We start from the raw sequence: 16,374 nt of genomic DNA on the forward strand, positions 1-16,374 counted from the left end.
AACAAAGCTCAAATGCCTAAGCAGTGGATCTGCATGCCTGCATCCTATGGCACTGTGTGGCTACCCTCTGCATTCCCATAGTATTACAAAGTAAGTACATACTTCTTTGCCTTTCATAGTAACATATCCAGTGGTTTATGGAATGTCCAAGGATTTTTTTTAGTCACTACTAGCATAATCGATGAAAAAGTGATGCTTAGATGCAGTAATTAATTCATCTGGAGGTTGCAAATTTATTGAATCTATACAGTCAGTTAACCAGAATATATTATAGATATGCACTGAGAGTAAAATATATATATCACAGCCTAACCTTTCTTTTATTTCCAAGCCTCACAATGGAATACCAAGTAAGCAATTATAGAGCTACAGTATGTTAAATAACCAAGGTATTTTGGCTAAAGAAGCTGTGACTCTGAAGTGTGATGCATTCATCTATTGTAAGTTATAATGAAGGCAGTAATTTGTTTCAGTGCCATTTAGAATGCATGGCTATTCTGCAGAGATGCATCCAAAACATTAAGAAGATCAGAAATAAAACTGTAATTTCTTAGGAACTGGTGCCAGAACCAAAACTTTAACAATAGCAGGAGGCTACAATGGCACATTTTGAGTTTAAAATAAAAAAAAAAATTCAGGCTTAAGAAAGTGGGAGGGAAGGGATGGAGAGAAGGAATGGATATGCAGTTTCCTTGGAAACTAAATGTGATATTATTGCAGCAATAAGCCTTAGGAATCATTGTTTAGAGGGTGAAAATACTGCTCATCTGCTTAAAACTGGACAAGGGTAATTTAGAACCTAAATAATTGTGATCTCTACGTGAATCTTCGGGGAATTCTTAAAGACTGCCGTAGAGTAGTAGTACCATATACAAGCTCATAAATCTACAGAGGAACATGAGAAATGCCCCCGCCATGAGGCTACGAAAACACGATGGCAGCAATGAGTTACAGGTACAATTTTCAGGGCACTGATATCAATAGGCACCAGAGGGCCACTCACTCTCCAGCCCTCCTGGATCCTTTCTCATGGTCTTAGGAATATACCATGGATCCAGACAAACAGGTTGGCAGGGAGATTGAGCTTCATTCCTCATCCCCACTTGATCACTCCTTTGCTCCTCTGAGCCTGGATACCCTACTAACCTCACTGGGCCTTATCTGGATAAACAGAGAAAATATCACTTTATTCTCAGGGTGACTTTGTAAACTAAATGAAAGAGGAAATGCCCAGAATATTACCTGACACATAGTAGGGGACTCATACCTGTTAACAATCTTCTCAGTGGTCAATGAGTTTATTTTGATCTACTTCTTTCCTCTGTAGATAATGAGATAGGAATAAAGAAGTAGACTGCATGTGAAAATCTGTGGCAGGAAGTCTTTATAGAGAAAGTTATTGGGTACAGCATCTGATCAAGTCAGAGTTGGGGTATGTAGGTCTTCTCTGCCATGAGAATCAATCCTGCTGATGACACTGTGATGGGGGGGGGGGGGTGGCAGAGGATCATGTGTGAGGGAGGAGCTGAGTTGAATTCGGATTGTCTGAGTATAAGAGAATTCCTCCATGAGGAGAGAACCTGTGCCTGGTCTGTCCATCTTTATGTTCCTAATGCCAAAGCCATACCTGGAACACTGCGTGTGTTCCATAAAGCATTCGTGCAATGGAAGGGCAATAGAGTGTGCCAGAAGCTGGTGGACAAGGCTATCCAGGGATCCGGAGTCAGGAGTAGGGTTCAGAGAGAGAGCATAAATGAAAACCACAGACAAGGCAAAAAGCGCCTCCCTCCATGATAGGTCCATATATACATTTGAGTGCCTACTATGTTCCAAGTGCTATTTTAAGTGCTTTGGAATGAAACAGACAAAGAAATGCCATCTTCTCCTAGAGCTTACATCCTAGTGCTACACAGTTATGTTACAGTAAAATGATTTACATGTCTATTTCCTCTATTTATCTGTAAGTTTCTCCATGCAAAGCCCATTTCTTGGTCATCTCTGAATCTGCAGTGCTGGCTACAGTCCCTGTGGACCCACAGGAAGGGCATGGTGAGTAGCTTTTGAACTGAACTCAAAGTCAGGCATCAAGAGAAGCAGAAGCACAGAACGACATTGGTTTGGGTTAGGAAGAACTGAAGCCCTAGATTCAAGCCTCGGCTCCACCCCTCACTAGCCTGGTGACCACCTGCAAGTGACTTTACCTCTCTGATCCTATTTCCCCACTTGCAAAGTGGAGAGAATGGTTATCCATAGCTCATGGGGTTGTGGGTTGTGACGAGGGTTAAGAGATAGGCTGCTTAAAGTGATTAGTGCAAAGGAGAGCACCTAGTGGTCAGGAAGTGGTCCCTGTTGTTCTCAGATCACACTCAGGATCATTATCATTGTCATTCCTCATCAGGGACAAGAGCATGGCTGTGCTCAGCTGGCAAGTGTGGGGAGAAAATGAGCAAATCCTCACCGGCAAAGCTTTAAACTCAAAATAAGACATGGACACATACGAACTCTCCTTCACGGATAACCAGGTCTAAAGGAGACCCCACCCCAGCCAACACAATGCGCTGTGTGTGACAGAGCATCCCCTGATCAATCACAATGATCTCCCTAGAGTGAGCATGATTTCCAGCCCAAGCCCAGACAGCATCACCTCCCACTGATGGGTCTCATTAGTTGGTTTGCTCCACATGACCTTGCTCAAACAGTCAATGGTCAATTTTGTATTCCTAGTTTTAGTCCTGGGCAAACCTGGGGAAGCTAGAACTCTCTGAACTTTGTGACCCGGATAAGCTAGCTTATCTATAATGAAGCAGAAACAGTTTTCTCAGAGAAATGCTCCCGTGGAGATGCATTTTGCTCACATAAGGATGATCATATAACACAGTTAATGATTGGAAACAAGCTAAAGGAATAAAATGATGAAGGATTATAAAAATAGTTATTAAAATGGGTTACTTGGATAGACTCAGAGTAAAGAGGGAGAAGAGAAGAGGCACAGAGAAACAAGAGCAACTAAACACTAAATGACATCCACAGTTACAATCTTAAGTGGATGCATACGTTGGACTGTGTCTCAATGTACATGTAGTATATGACAATGAACTGAGGTTTCAGTAACATATATAGCACAGTCAATAACATGTATATGCACATATAAACATTACTTGTCTCCACCCATCCAAAACATATATATGATACATATTCAATTAGATATATGAGGTATATATGTACATATAGTTATTACTCATCTCTACCCACTCCCCTAAAAAGGCCATTATTGAAATTTATTATAGACAACAGCAACAACAAAAATGACACTAAGACTTGAAGTCTTGTGCTGACCTTTTTATAGGTAAATAATAATGTAATAACATATCAATGAATAAATGAACTGAAGAAATAACCTTATAGTAAATCATACAAAATGTCCTCCAGACAAGTCTAAAATAGTAGAGCTAAACCGGTGATAGAAAAGCCTCCTAAATTCTCATTACATTACCATGAGACTGACAGTAACTACTACTTCATTGTCATTCTTTTCCATTCTTCTCCATAATCCTGTATTGAGCAGAGCCCCAGCAGACAGCATTAGAACACACGCCAGCATCAGCAAGCTCTGTGACATTCCTCACGTGTAGCCTTAGACACCAGTGCCATAAATATGGGCTCTATTTCTCAAATGACAATTTCGCTCACAGGAAAATAAGTGGCAAGTCAAACTTCAAATGACTGAAGTTGTTTTAGGTAATTCATAGGTTGTAAAAACTAATGAGAAGTAAAAAAAAATTACGAGGGTATTACAACTCTCCCATTAAAATGAAAATCTCTGTTATAACTTTATGCTCTTCAACTACCATACCAGACAGAAGCATCAAGCAATATATAAAGTGTTCTGTTTCTAAAAAATTACTTTGTTTATGTGGAGAAATAAGCTTACTTATTGATTTTAAGAAATACTTGTCCAGCTATCTTTTTAAAGCAGAATCATCTTCAATGTTTAAAAATAAAGATGATCATCAAAGTTTATTTTAATCAGCAATTCATTAGAATAATTAAAATGAGAATCATTGCTAAAAAGGCTAGAGGACGTTACACACACACACACACACACACATTTCTAGTGCAACAGAGAAAACTAAAAGCAGATAGATAATCACATCTCAAAAAAGAAAAGAATCTCCTATGAAGTCATCATTATGAGGTTTTATGAATATCAGTAAAGGATTTAATGCATTTATGAGAAATGATCTGCAACAAGACCCAATCAGCCATGCTACAGAAAAGACAATGTCCAGACTCATTGGCAAAACATGGCATTGTTGTTACTCTTTCTTCTGTCTTAAGTGTGGCTGTACAGTACACGGAGGGCACTCTGCATTAGGGTGCTGAGTGGACAAGTGATCGCCAATAATCAAATGGCAAGATTTATCTCTTGAAAAACCCTGGAGTCATTCTAAGGAATACCAGTGTGAGTGCTAAGCACTGCTTACTCTGGTGAAAATGCTTATTCCATTTCAATCTTCAAACCCAGCCTACAGAGAAAACATATAAGCAGAGTGAGCTTGACACCGGACTCTCACAAATTTTTATCTGTAGGATCTGCTAATAACACAGGGTGGTACTTGGCCACATCATAAGAGACATTCAACAACACTTGCAGGTATAAGAAATAGCATTCTGATTCGAATTTCTGAGTGTTCGTGTCCTGTCATAACATTAAAATAATCATGCAAATCTCCCTCCAGCTGGTATCTGATTTGCATTCATTTTTTTTTTCATTTGAAATGATTTATACATACTTGTACTAAATTCCAATCCTAACATTCAGTCTTGAAAGAACAGACATTTACAGTATTTGAACTAAATTTACAATATTAATAGCTAGCAATTATTAACAGTGTAAGTGTGTGAATGACACCAAACCTGATTAATGAGCAAACTATCTGCATGCATGCTTTTCACAGATTTGAGCACTAACCATATTTTTTTGGCTAACGTGAAGAAGAGTTGGTTACCATGGAAATTATCTCCTTAAGATATGAATGATACAGGCACTTAAAATATTGCATATTGATTAAGTATAAAAAGATACAGGATGAACTCTATACAATTGAAAAACCTTCATAAACCTGATGTAATTGAAAAAATTGAACAGTCTCCATTCTATAGTTGTATTTAATTTTAAAGATTTGCTTAAGAACAATAGGAAAATTTACACCACGGAAGTTCTCACTTATGCAAAGATCCTTCAAGCAAAAACCCTAGAACTATTAGCAGGTAGCCTACACTCTTTTAGGAGAAGTGGAATAGAAGCAACCAAAACTGTCCTATGGGATTGCAGTCACTTACTGGATCCCACTTTCATTGAAAACCAATCCATGCCTGAATAAATTCAGTTCTTTAAATTAGGCTTCAATAAATACTAACAACAGCAACAATAATGAGAGCTATTATATTTTTAGTGCAAACTTGAACTAACACTTCTGTTGGAAACTTACACATTAGTTCTATTCTGCAAAAGTACCCCCATGAAATAAAATTACAGTTGATCGAAACATGTATATTATCTAGGGTGAAACAGATCACCAGCCCAGGCTGGATGCATGAGACAAGTGCTCGGGCCTGGTGCACTGGGAAGACCCAGAGGAATCCAGTGGAGAGGGAGGTGGGAGGGGGGATCGGGATGGGGAACACATGTAAATCCATGGCTGATTCATGTCAGTGTATGACAAAAACCACTACAATATTGCAAAGTAATTAGCCTCCAACTAATAAAAATAAATGGGGAAAAAAAAAGTTACAGTTGATCTTTGAACAACATAGGTTTGAACTGCAAGGGTCCACTTATAAGTGTATTTTTTCAATAGTAAATGCACAGGACTACTCCAGCCACAGCTGGTTGAGTCCACAGCTGTGGGGCTCAGGACCCCAAGATACAATTGATATGGAAAGAAACAAAGAAAGTTGTTCAGTCATGTCTGACTCTTTGCAAACCCCTGGACTATACAGTGCATGGAATTCTCCAGGCCAGCATACTGGAGTGGGTAGCCTTTCTCTTCTCCAAGGGATCTTCCCAACCCAAGGTTTGAACCCAGGTCTCCCACATTGAAGGTGGATTCTTTACCAGCTGAGCCACAAGGGAAGCCCAATTGATATGGAGGCCAACTATAAATTATATGAAGATTTTAACCACTTGAAAGATTGGTGCCCCTAACCTCCATGTTGTTCAACGGTCAACTGTATTTTCCTCTTTTAATGAGAAAACCTGGACTCTGAAGAATAACACACTGAATGTCACACAGATAAAAAGTGATAAAGCTAGTAATAAGTGATAAAACTGAAAATCCAGATCTACTAATAATACATTTGGTCAACAAATTCTTTCTCAACACCTACTATGTGTTGGGTACTTTTCTAGACCTGGGGATCAGCAGTAAAAAAATACAAAGGCCCTACCCTCATAGAACTTGTATGACAAATACAACAAAATAAACAATGTCAGGTGATGAAATGTACTATGAAGAAAAACAAAGCAGAAATGTGAAATGAATTGCATGAGTGCTCAGCTGCTCAGTTGTGTCCGACTCTTTGCAACCCCATGGATTGCAGCACGCCAGGCTTCTCCATCCATGAGATTTCCCAGCCAAGAACACTGGAGAGGGTTCCTTCTCCAGGGGATCTTTCAAACCTAGTGATCGAACTCATGGCTTTTGTGTCTCCTACATTGAAGGAGACATCCATTTTTATATGAGCTGTCCAAAATTGACATTATATAAAGCAAAAAATAGGTAGACTTGAAGGAAAATGAGAGAATCATATAAATATTTCATTTAAAAATGCTTCAGGCAGAGGAAACAAGGGCAGTGACCCAGAGAGAGGAATTTGCTTGGCCAAATGAGAAATAGCAAGTAGGAACTATGGCTAGAGCAGTGAGATCAAGGGACAGGTAAGTCAGAGATGAGGGGAGAGAAACTGAAATGAGGAACATCATGGAGTGTCTCGTAGGACATGGTAAAGTCTCTGTTCTGAAGCTGAAAGGGAAGACTGGGCAAAGAAGGGAGAGCCTAAGTGACATTTGAAAGGATCACTATGATTGCTGTGTTGAGAAAAGACTGTAGGAACAAGGGCAGAAGCAGTGAGACCAGTTAGAAGACTGTGGCAATAATCCAGACAAGCAATGACAGTTTGGACCAGATGTTAAGAATAGATATAGTGGGTTTACAATAGCCAAGACATGAAAGCAACCTAAATGTCCATTGACAGAGGGATGGATAAAGAAGACATAGTACTTATATACAATGGAATATTACTCAGCTATAAAAAGAATGAAATAATACCATTTGCAGCAACATGAATGGACATGGAAATTATCATACTAAGTGAGGGTAAGTCAGACAGAGAAAGACAAATATCATAGATGTTGCTTATATGTGCAATCTTTAAAAATTATACAAATAAACTTACCTATAAAACAGAATAGACTCACAGACTTAGAAAAAAAACTTATGACTTCCGAAAGGGAAGATGTTGGGGAGGGATAAATTAGGAGGTTGAGATTGACATATACTATATATTCTATATTCTACATAGAATTCTATATGTTCATATATTCTGTATATATAAAATAGATAATCAACAAGGATGTACCATGGCGAACAGGGAACTCTACTCAATACTCGGTAATAACCTCAATGGCGGAAAAATCTGAAAAAGAATAGATATATGTATATGTATAACTGAATCAGTTTGCTCTATACCGGAAACTAACACAACCCTGTAAATCAACTATTCGCCAACATAAAATAAAATTAAAAAAACAATAAAGACAGTGAAAATCAATGGATTCTGGATATATCACTATTGAAGTGTGGGGTATAAAAGACAGAAGGTCATTAGGGTGGCTTGTCCTTAGCAAATAGAAAGACACTGGGCCATTTACTGAGAAGAAGCCTACAGAAAGTCTACCAGCCTTTAAAGTCCATGCTCTCTTGAAATCACCGTGCTGTTTCACACAGTGCACTTTCTATCAGGATTAGCCTGAAACTTCATTCAGACCCATCTTGAGTGTCCAGTCATGTCCACCAGGCTGGGCTCCCCCACCGCATGGAAAGTGGAGGTTCTAGTACTTTGGGGAAGCAGACCTGTGTCATGCTGAATTCCAGCCTCACTTGTGAACCCACTGAGCCAAAGCAGAAAACAGACAGGAAGCAGGAGAGATCGCTGCAAGTGCAGATCAAGGGCATGAAGTGTTGATACACAGGGAAGAGGCAGGGAGAGAGGCTGAAGGTGGGGCAGCAGAAGGGAAGAAGGAAATGACATCACACCGTCTGGTGCATGAGGAGTAAATCTGCCTTGCTCAGACCTTGGAAACTAAGAAAGGTCTCCTGCCTCCAGTTCAGCCAGGAGAGCTCTGCTGTGGATGGATTTACACATTCCTCTTCCTCAGATATTTGAACAAAGGCTTCCAAAACTCCTTCTCCCTCTTCCTCTTTGTCAATTTCCCTCTGTACTACTACCCTCTCTCTCATTTTCATGAAATCTATTGAACTTGACCAGTAGTTTTGAAACCATGCTGCACACCGGGAATCTTTTGGAAATACAGACTCCTAGGTCTGCATCCAAAATACTGGACTGGAATCTCCAGGAAGGAAAGGCATCCAGTCAGGCTTGGGAACCCCGTCTCCCATACCCTCTGTGGTTTCTCAATAAATATCAAATACAGTTACAACTTGAACATGGTCGTTTCCTTTCTCTCCATACCATTAGGGCCCCTGAGATGACCCAAAATCTGCTGAGCTTTTCCAATTTTTTTTAAAGAATCAGAGGCAGAATACTCTCCTGAGAAATTACTCATGCCTTTGGGTTTAGTGAAGTCCTATTACATTCATCTCTAAAGTACAATACCAGACCTTCCTTTTAAAAATGACTTTCCCCAGTGGGGAGGCCAGTTATTTTTCTGCTTCTTACACTTTTTGTTCTCCTATGTAGTTGCTTTAGATACTTTAATTAATGTTTAATCTTCCTGAGTTTCTGCCTTGAGGCAGAGCCCATGAAGAGCCCAGAGTTCAAAATCATGGCCCTGTAACATGCTATTAAATAATCATGACAATTTAAACCAAAGACCAAAACCTCACTCAAACTGCCAGGAACACGGGGTCAGAATGCAGGCCTTCTCTGCCAAATCTGTGATTTTGTTTCTATTCTCCCCCTGTTACACTGGTAGATGACTATCTCTCCTTTCCAGGGAGGGGCTTTCTTCTGTGAGAAAATTGCTCCGTCACTCAGGACTGATGACATCAATGGAGCAAGATTGGGATAGAAATGATTACTGAAGGCCCGTTATGAGACACCAACAGAGACTCTATATTACCCATCATTCCCCCTGTACATAGTGATCGGAAAGAAAAAGGAAAGAAGGTTTTCAGCTGCTATGGTATCATAGGGAATCATCTGACAGCTTATTTATTAAATGCATTTTAATATTAATTCTCCTCTGCACCACAGCTGACCTTCAAAAAATTCACTGGGTCTCAAGAACACAAAGCACAATGGCTGAGGGAAAGCATGAATGTGAAGAAAGCTACACCTAAACTTTTTCTTCCTGTGCAGTTACATACAAGATCAGTTATGATTAAATACCTTAGGTGGCTGATCTTTTAATATTCAGCCTAAAACAAAGATCAATTAGAGCCCAATTAATTGGGATCCAAATTGTTTTTCTCTCTGTACATTTTAGGAGAAGAATGCAAATTACAGGAATGCACAGCAATATAAGAAAATTGTTAAACTCCTTCTCAAAGATGTCCTGGATCCAAACACATCCTGCCTCTCCAGTCCTATAAAATGAGGCCTGCATGCAGAACTCTCAAACAGCCAGGATACACACACAGCTATATTTAACCTCCCATATTTACTAAGTCAAAACATGGATCAAAAAGCTCTCCAAGAGGAATCTCACATTATTCTTTTTCAATTGTGGTGAAAAACAAATAACATAAAATTTACCCCATTAACCATTGTTCAGTGATATTAAATACATTCACACTGTTGTGCAAACACCACCACCATCCATCCCTTTTCACCTTGCGAAACTGAACCTCTGTATACATTAAGCAATAACTCTCCACTTCCCTCTATTTAACTCAATCAAAAATTCTACTGAACAGAATTCTCCCTTCTTTAAATATTTTGAATGACATGTCATATAGGATAAAATTAGAAGCAACTTTTTTTATGATTTAACTCATCTTTTAAACCCAGTTTATACATTATGCTCAGGAAGAACTGTTATTTTGTTCTAGAAAGTCATAGTTAATCTTCAGTTATCTACACACCAGGGCTTTACCGAGGCTCAAGCAGTAACGAGTCAGCGTGCAATACAGGAGACTAGGGTTCAGTCCCTGGGCCAGGAAAATCCCCTGGAGGAGGAAATGGCAACCCGCTCCAGTATGCTTGCCTGGAGAATCTCATGAACAGAGGAGCCCAGTGGACTGTAGTCCATAGGGTCAAAAAAAGGGTCAAACACAACTGAGCATGATTCTTCTTATCTACATACCAATGCTGGTGAGTGTTGTGAATGCTTATGTCCTTCAAAAATACATGTGTTGAAACCTAACCTAATCCCTACTTAATGGCTCATCAATTGGATTAGTATCCTTGTAAAAAGAGGCTTAAAAAAAAACTTGTTCTCATTCTGCCATGTGAGGATGCAACGAGAAGTCAGCAGTCTGTAAACTGGAACAGGGCTCTTACCAGAACCTGACATCAGAACCCTGACCTCAGACTTCCAGCCTCCAGAGCTGCGAAAATAGATTTCTGTTGTCTGTAAGTCATACAGTCTATGGCATTCTGCTATAGCAGCCTGAACAGACTAAGACAATGACCAATCAATACAGATAGACTAATTTAAATCAGAAGCCACAGACATCTTTCTTTACTCTTTTGGAATCTGTTGATACCACTAATTAGGATCAGAGACATTTTCACAAAAATCTGGGAGATGATTATCCATAAAACCACATTTTAATCTTTTTAAAGCACTAGGGAAAATGACTACCTAGGACTCCAGTGAAGAAATAGTGCTTGTGACTCCCCCAGAAATGAGCATCATGTGAGTCAAGCCAAGCCTTCTGGGTGCATTGCACAGCAGGAACCATACTGAGACCAGCTTGGTTGGGGGCATTACCTACCATGGAGCAGCAAGGCTGCAAAAGGGTGTGGGCACTCTCTGGAGCAATAGCAGATCTGTGTCAGTCTTGGTTCTGAGTCATTAGTTTCAGGGTGGGGAGGCATTAGAAAGCCTTTCAAGCCACAAACCACATATGGTAGGGAAAAGGCTAATTAGAATTCACCCTAAACTGCCATAGAATTAACAGACATTAAATAATCGTTATTCATAATTGGGGAATCAAGTTACCCAAGAGAAAAAAAAGGCAAAGCTCAGATTGCCTTGGTTAATGTTTAAATTTGAAAAATAAAAGGGTAAGTAGTTCCCCAAATGACCAAAAACTTCTGTTCCCAAAGTTAGTAATGTAGAAAGCATTTTTTTCTGCAGATGCAATATTAAAGATGTGATTGGGATCTCCAGTCTTAAAAGATCACACAAAAATCATTTCACCCACATTAGTCAAAGTATAGGACAAACAGTCTGTCTCAAGCTCTGGAATAGTGACTAAGGGGTAAGGTAACTAACAGGGAGAAAGAAGTTTTCTTTCCATAGAATAGACTCAAGGAGAATCTTGTTTGTTTTGTTGTTGTTGTTGTTTAAGTCTTTAATTTCCCTGTAATTTCTCTGTAATTCTTTTTCAGCTTTTGGTACTTCTCTTAGAGGGAAGTGATAAGTGATATTCTCAAACTACCTTTATTTCACTCCTTTCCCATCAAGTTCCCCATCCTGGCCAGGCCTACCCCAAAAACCTATGCCTGGGAGCAGCTGACTCCAAGGGATTCAAAGCAAAGGAATCAAACCAAGACTTCATGATTTCAGTATTGCTCTAAAGTACTAGCTTAGTAGAATTTAGCATCAAAAAAATTAAAAAAAATGCAAATAAAAAATGAAAACACAGTTGACACTTGAATAACATGGGTTTAAACTGCATGGGTGCAATTATATGTGAATTGTTTCTCAACAGTAAATACTGCAGTACTAATGATCTATGGTTGGCTAAATCTCTTGACATGGAACTGAAGATACGAAGGACCGACTATAGATTATACATGGAGGGTCAATGCCCCAACCCCTATGCTGTTCAAGAGTCAACTGTATAGTCTCCACTGACATTAAAAATAATAAGATTATCTGGTGTGAGAAGGTATGGAAAAATAAGCACACTCAAGAAACTCCAAGGTAGCATAAGCTTAAATTTCAGCGTTTCTGGAAGATGCTTTGGTTATACATGTCCAAAGTCTTTCATTTTAAGAATTATGTTGACCCAGCAAAAAAAAAAAAAAACCACTAAAAAATATTCAAAGGAAGCAATCAATGATGTGCACAAAAAAGAATGTGGAAAGATGTTTACGATGTCACTTATACAACAGAGAAAAATCAGAAACCTAAATGTCCATCAAAGGCAGATTGGTAAGTAAATAATCAGATTTCATACAAAGGAACACACAGATACCATTAAGGAGCACATTATAGAAATGTTTATTGATAAAAGAAAAAGTCTTCATGATTTATTACTAAATAAAAGAGAAATGTATGTGTGTTAGTTGCTCAGTTGTGTCCGACTCTTTGCAATCCCGCGGGCTGCAGCCCGCCAGGCTTCTATGTCCATGGGATTCTCCAGGCAAGAATACTGGAGTGGGCTGCCATTCCCTTCTCCAAAAGAGAAATGGGCAGACTACAAACATATAAATGTGTTTTATAAGATATATAATTATATATATTAAAATATATGTAAGTATGATCTAAGTTTATATATTAACATTGTCAATTAAACTATCTTATATAAATATATACATACACAATAAAATATATAACTATATATGATTTTACTTACATAAAATTTTTCATATACTTTATACACATAAAATGTATATATGCTCAGTTCTGAGTCATGTCCAACTCTTTGCCACCCCATGAACTGTAGCCCGCCAGGCTCCTCTGTCCACGGGATTTCCCAGGCAAGAATACTGGAGTGGGCTGCCATTTCCTCCTCCTTGAGATATTTATGGCATAGGGATTGAACCCGCATCTCCTGCTTTGGCAAGCAGATTCTTTACCACTGAGCCACCTGAGGATCCCAAAATTTATATATATGATACCTAAAATTACATAATTACAAAAATTTTAATGTAGTTGTGTGTATATTAGGAAGTCACTCATAAAAATGAAAACAGTGGTTAGACAACAGTAACATCCATAGCTCTACTAGAGAAACGCCAAGATAGGCTAAGAGGTAGAATCTATCAGAAAGTTTCTTAAGTAGGAGATTATAGAGTATCTCTATATATTTTTATTTAGGATAACACTCTCCCCAAAACCCACACACAATAGCCTCAGTGAATTAAGAACAAACAGAAGAAAGATTTAGTCCTTAAAAATACACAGTTCTACCTTCATACTTTTCTCAAAATATTTGGCTATTTCTTCCACTGTAAGAAATACTGTACATCCTTATGCTTTAGAATACCTGAGATCATGTTAATTATTCCTGGGGAGTGTTTAAAAATTCGTATTACTTACTTCTGAGAGACCATGACAACATCCTTCCAGACTGTACCAGACTATTCTTATGTGAATCAAGGATTTTAGTATCTAAGGTGCAACAGCAATGCTTTGGGCTAGGATCAATGAAAGGAAATGAGCTACTGTGGTTTGTCTGCCTTTCACCAAACTAACCCCTACCCACCCAACACTTATTTGGAGTCCTGAGTGTATCAAAACTCCATTTGTAAATTAAACTAGCTTGTCTGATACAAAAACAAAGCTAAACCATATGCAGTGCAAAACACACTCATGGCTTTTTCTCAGCACCATGGATCTCTTCCACGCCAACTCCCTGGTGGGTGAAGTGATGAACAGTTTACTAATGAACCAGGCTTGACAGAATCCAATATAAACCTTTGAAATAATTTTATTTTTAAACATTTTTATCCCCTCTCTTCAGCAATGCAATTTACTACTACTTTCTGCATTTTTTAAAGTCTTGGACATTTTTTAAATGCCCACTTTTTTCAATCAAATATACTTTTTCATTCTGATTCCACAACATCAGCCTTGTCATTGACTAACATCATCCTTTCTTTTCTATTTCCTAATTATTTGACTTCTGCCTACTCAATACAGTGTGTTACCTGACTCCAAAAGTCTCCTTTCCTTGGTTGGGGCCCTGTTGGAGTTCCTCTTTGGCCTGGAGAGTGACTGATCTTACCTGTGAGCCTCCTGCGCTACCTGCTCCTTCTTCCTCCCTTCTCTGCTGGGAGAGGTCCCAGATCTCCTTGGTCCCTCCACACCTTCCCTGCTGGTGCACCCGTGACTGCATAGGTTAGTCCCAGGTGCAGTACCAGGGAGCCTAGTTACCCACAGATGGAAGCTACATACTCTAACCTAGAACTAGTGACATTCTGGTTCTCCCTCTGCTGGTTCTTTCATCTTATTTCTCAGTTAGTTCAAACCTGGGCAGGAGAGAGAGCCTCTCAAAGACCCCAATATCTGGAGTATTTTGCCATGAACCTTAATGATATTAAAACTGGCAAAATACATCTGGAGGCATGAAGGCTAAGGGTAGGTGGCTCTGAACTTTGGGATGCTTCACTAAGCATGAGCCGTCACAGTTTTTAACTTTGACAGTTTGCAAAGCTCGTACTTTGTCTTGGGTCTGATTTTACAGTCTTCAATCTGTTGTGGAAGCATCAGGTAAATATCAGATGAATTGTGTACTTCATCTTGAATTTTCACAGCAATCTTAGAAAAAGTAAAAGTTACTGTACTTCATCAAATCTTAAAATGCCACTGAATGTTAAGACACACCATTATTTTATGCATCAACAAGGAAGAAAAGAATACTGTCAATTATAATGTCATTCATGTAAGACACATGTAAGTTCCAGATACATTAAAATGTGAAGAAAAAAAATGAGTCTTAAAAATCAATGAACTGTATAATATTATCCTCATTTTTTTCAAGGAAACTGAGGCTCAAAAAGAGTGATTCATCTAAGATTACACATATGCAAAATGGCAAAGTCAGGGTTCAAATTCACTTATTCAGATCCAAAATGCATGCACTTCCAAGTTTAGCATGTGGCACTGTACCCTACATTACAGGGTATACTATAAATTTTTCGGTGGACTATTTCCAATATCAAGCATTAAATATTTGTTGATCACTGCAGACTCAGCATTATGCTCATCCCTCAGGAGATCCAGATAATATGAAATCAAGGCTCTCTCCTCAGGGACTTTCCATCAATCTGGTTAAAGAAAGAGACATAAACTTTAAGAACATGTTTTAAAGAACATAAGTATTGAAATATATAGCACAGACTATGCTATGAGTTTTTAGAATAGAAAAGAATCAGTTCTGAGGTGGTCAAAGATAACTTCATGAAAGAAAAGGGTAAAATGAGACTTAAGACAAACCCTCAACTTATGAGCTAGGATTCAGTAGCCTTAGAGAGAATTTAGGATAATAGCAATGGCAATTTACTGAGCATCTTACACCAGGTTCATACTTTTCTCACTCCTACAAAACATACCACATGCTCTCCTGCCTGAGTTTAAACACAGGCTATTCCCTTTCCTGGAACCATCTTTCTCTGCCTCTGGATCCAGTTACCTGCCCTTTATCCTTCACACCAACCTTCAATACCACATTATCAGTGAAATCTTATGTGATCCCCAGACTCGGCTGGGTCCCCCTCTAAGTGCTCCCACAGCACTTTTTCTCTTTTAAATACTTTGAACCCCTCTAATTACTTGCAACTGTTTACTCCTACATTTATAACTGCATATAGTTATACATTCATTAGACCTGGCCATTCCATGATGGCAGGTACTGTCCAGTTTGCCTACCACTCTATCTCCAGGACTAACACAAAACAGGCGCTCAATAAGCGGACTCATGGTTATCTTGACAAAGCATTCACAAGCCTCACCCCAGTTAATCCTGACTATGTTACAGGAAGGTGGGGGCCATTACTTCTCCCACTTTATCAACATGGGAAACTAAGGCTTGAAGAGGTCAGTTAATTCACCATGTCTCACAACAAGAGTATTGAAATGCCAGCCAGATTGCCTGACATCAAAACCAGGTCATTAAACCTTAGGTCATACCCAACTCTGGCTCACAGGCAAAACCATGGAGGCAGAAATAAAACGGCATCACATGGTCCACAGAGACAGGTACAATGGATAGTGCATGTGCCACAGGCTCA

At 39.0% G+C, this 16,374-nt stretch overlaps 1 protein-coding gene across 2 annotated transcripts in view; it reads right to left on the reverse strand.

Moving 5' to 3' along the window:
* ST6GALNAC3 (ST6 N-acetylgalactosaminide alpha-2,6-sialyltransferase 3) overlaps nucleotides 1-16,374 on the reverse strand; it is a 591,798-nt gene that overhangs the window by 484,307 nt on the left and 91,117 nt on the right. The window lies entirely within an intron of this gene.

The sequence above is a fragment of the Odocoileus virginianus genome, chromosome 5, assembly GCF_023699985.2.
Source record: "Odocoileus virginianus isolate 20LAN1187 ecotype Illinois chromosome 5, Ovbor_1.2, whole genome shotgun sequence".
Taxonomy (NCBI): Eukaryota; Metazoa; Chordata; class Mammalia; order Artiodactyla; family Cervidae; genus Odocoileus; species Odocoileus virginianus.